Here is a 4,132-nt window from a genome sequence, read left to right as displayed (position 1 = left end):
CACACACACACACACACACACACACACACACACACACACACACACACACACAAAATACGTAAATATCAAAATTTCTTACCTAGCCATGTCTATATGTTAGCCTTCATCGATCTATCTATGTAGCCCTCTCTTTCTTGCAAATGTGTATAATGAAATAATATACCTGTTTTTTTGGCATTCTGTTCTTGATACCTGCATTTGATTTTTTTTTATACTTTTTGTTCTCAAATCAGTGAATACTTTTTTTCTGTGCAGCTTTCACTCTCTCTCTCTCTCTCTCTCTCTCTCTCTCTCTCTCTCTCTCTCTCTCTCTCTCTTCTCTGTCGCTCTCTCGCCCTCCTCTTTAGTGAATGGTTGTTATTTCATGTGGGATGTCCGTGATGGAAAAAAAAAACAATCGAATGTAGTGTTTACATTAAAAGCCACTGTTTTCATGACTATAAAAATGCTCACCCATTTTGTCTTTTCTGTATAAAACTGCCTCAATGCTTCACTGTTGTCATCTCACAGTACATTGTGCACAAATGAATCAGGACAGCTGACCGCATGTATACACTGGAGCTAATATTGAAAGAATGTATTGATTTGGAAGCCCCTTTGCAGCTGTAACTGGTTCCCAAAGGTATCTGATACCGTTGAGGTCCGGATTCAAGTGTGAGAAAGTGAAAATTCAGCATTTTTTTCCCCACAAAATAAAACTTGTCATAACACACCAAGCAAGCATCAAGAATGATACCACCCACCTACATTTACAAATCCGAGTTCTTGTGTTGATTAAATTAGCCTGTCAGTGAAAGAAGCCATGTCTCATGCAGGTGAGCAACAGTCCGACACCCTGCTCTTTGTACTGCTGGGGCAAAGGCAAGAGGGAATTTCACCACCATGAAGACCGGGAGATTGAACAGGCAATCAAGCGGTTTGTACTTGTCGGAGTACAACTGGAGTAGGAAAGCAGGTCTAATGCGATTTTGCCGGCGGAATTTGATCAGATCGCAGGCAGACAAATTGCACGCTCCGTGGACGTGTGATGGATGTCAGATGGTTTTCTGAATTGGGCATCAAATGCTCTGAATCACTGAAATTAATTCATTGCATGCATTATTATTATTATCATCATCATTACATTTTTTGAAATCATCCCACTGGCTGGCTGGTACGACTGGGAGGGCGGTCTCCAACGGGCCACTTCATAGTGCGGCTATGCGTTCTCCATGTCGATACTGTAGTGGCAACCATTAGACCGCATTAATAGATAATTTGAGTCACTGTTTTGATTGGCCATGATTGAGGTCGGATGTGACCACTCCCACAACGGCGTCGACCTCCCTCAGATCCGCCATGCAGGATTTACGCCAGTCATGAAAATAGAGCCCATGATGTTCATCTTGCACATCAGGTTTAGGACCATGCAGTTTACAGTGTAAAGTATGTTTAATGTAACCCAACAAATCCCTTTTTTTGAGAAAGTTTGGAAACTTTTTCCCATGCTATTGAATGAGAAGGTGTGAACATTTGACTGGTACTCTCTATGTGTATAGCACTAATATATACTATAATATGTGGTAGATTAGTAGCGCCACCGTTTGTGAACCAGAACTCTTCACAATAGCAATTAACATTGGCGCCATGTCTGAAAGAAGATTGAGGATCCTGCCACGTCACGTTAATGAAACACTGCTGCTCATTAATTGCATTTTAATGAGCGCTCGCTGTTTTCCACAGGGTGTCCTACAGCAGGCAGCCCAAACCTGCTGCAATGACAGCGGGACAATCATTATTCTTGGCAGTGATTTGGGGAAATATTCAAAACAATGTAAATCAGTGATGGTGTAGTGGTTCATTTGTATGACTTCCATGCAGGCAGCGTAGGTTCCGTTCCCACTCAGTGACGACATGAATCAGAGTGTGATTGGTTGTCTGTCCATATTGTACGGTTTGTACAATTGAACGGCAGCCAGTCCAATTAAAAGTGTCGTCTGCCTTTCGCCTGGAGTCAGCTGTGACAGGTTCCAGCCCTCCCTGACTCTGAACCTGATGAGCGGTTTAAAAAATGAATTAATGAAAGAATATATATGATTTAATTTTTTTTTAATGAAATATATTTAATTGGAAAAAAAAGTCTCAAGAACTGAAGAATGCAAACAAGGGCAAAGTAGAAATTGTACCACATTTCCACCCTCTGTGAATAAATATGCATGGTATTTTCCGGTCCTGTCTTAGGCTTTGTTCACGTTAACTCCAAACCCGCCAGATCTCAGACTTAAGGGGGACACATGAAATGCATGAGCTGGGGGTTCAATTGTTCTTCATACCCTCCAGACAGTACCTACTTTGCTCCATCTATTTAATGCTGCCGTACTCTGTGCAGCACTGTCGTTCCGTCAATAGTCTTGAATCATGACCTTTGCAACAACCGCTGTCAAGTCCAGTACTACCACATAGTAGGCTTTACATGATCCGAATTTTTGGTGTCAATTAGTGATTTTTTTTTTTTAATGACACTGAATTGATAAGAAGATGAAGTAATAAATCTATTTAACCAACTTGTATATTTACTCTAGCAAGCGAAAATGCATTGGAAAAAAAATTGTCATTTCAACCCCCCAAATTATTTTTAAAACAACCTGATAAACATTAAATATAACGTGTAATGTTTCCATGTTTACGACATTTAAAATAATGCAAGCACATCGCCAGGCACTCAGGTGGCCGGGACTTTTGCTAAAACTATTCCTATCGTGGATCAGCAGTGGTAAACAATTCCATACATTTACTTACCAACTACACCAAGTAGCCTACATCTGCTCCTTTTTGGCTCACGTTGGAAGCTGGCTGTGTTGTACAAGTCCCGGTGCCCGCAGACCGCAATGATTATTTTGCCCTACATTGTTTGACCACTTATTAACTGACGTGTACAATATATGACATAGTAAGCACATTATCAAAGCCGTTTGTCTCTGATGTAGCTGTACTGATATTTTAAGCACATTTTCAAAGCCATATGGCTTTGGTGAAGCTTTTAAAGATTCAGCAAATGACGTTCGGTATATCTCGTATCCTCATTTAGCAAAAGTTTAAGTGCATCTTGTCAACAACGGAACAGCAGTGTTTCTGTGTTAGTTCAAACAACACACCCGCCTGCTGGCCTGACGGAACCGCCACTTTGGACTCTTGGCTGGGAAAAAGAGGAGGTTGGTAGCCTGAATTCACCGTCAAGGGGGAAATGCCTGTGGCGGTTTTGATCAGTGAGTTGTGGGCATACTCCACGCAGGGGAGGTGCGTGGACCAGGTTGCAACGAGGCGTGAGGCTACACAGAGTGGTGCAGTCTCTAGGTCCTGGTTTGCTTGCTCCATGTGCCCCTTCGTCTGAGGGTGGTAGCCGGATGAAAGGTTGGTTGAGGACCCCAGCGCCCGACAGAAGGCCTTCCAGACATGAGGTAAACTGTGGACCAATGTCCATGGGAATTCCGTGGAGCTTGAAAACATGCTGGACCAGGAGGTTAGCTGTCTCTAAGGCGGTGGGGAGGGGAACAAAATTAACTGCCTTCGAGAACTGATTCATCATAGTGAAAATGGTGTCATTAGCCTTTATTAGAAAATGTTTCCCATAAGGGCTTTGCACACCTCCTCAGTCAACATCAAAATTATGAAATCTTTTTTTATTATAGTATGAAATTGACATATCTATCCTTTTTTGCGACAATTCTGGTTGGTGGTGGTGCCTTGCAATTTTTTTTTCACTTAAAATATGTGCCTTGGCTCGATAAAGATTGGGAATCACTGATCTCTGGCTTTCTAAACAATTAAATTAACTTTAAAATCCGTTCTAAAAGAAACCAGTGCAGCGATTCAAGCAAAGCGGTAATGTGTTCACTATGTTTTTGTATAGGTTAAAATCCTGGCTGTCGCATTTTGAATCAATGAAAATTTCCTCAGTGACTTTTTGGTCAAGGCAGTAAATAGTTGGCTTGTGATGAAAACAGGATTCAGCATTTCAGCATCACTGAGCATACCTGTCAACTCATACGGTTTAGCCATAGTTCATACGGATTTTGTGGTGAATCTTACGTATATGGCCAATATCGCACAAATCATACGGATTCTGAAAATTTCCGTTTTTTTTTTTTTTTTT

The sequence above is a fragment of the Hippocampus comes genome, unplaced genomic scaffold (genome assembly GCF_001891065.2).
Source record: "Hippocampus comes isolate QL1 unplaced genomic scaffold, H_comes_QL1_v1.1 scaffold110, whole genome shotgun sequence".
Lineage (NCBI taxonomy): Eukaryota > Metazoa > Chordata > Actinopteri > Syngnathiformes > Syngnathidae > Hippocampus > Hippocampus comes.
Note: the sequence above shows the minus strand (reverse complement) of the source record.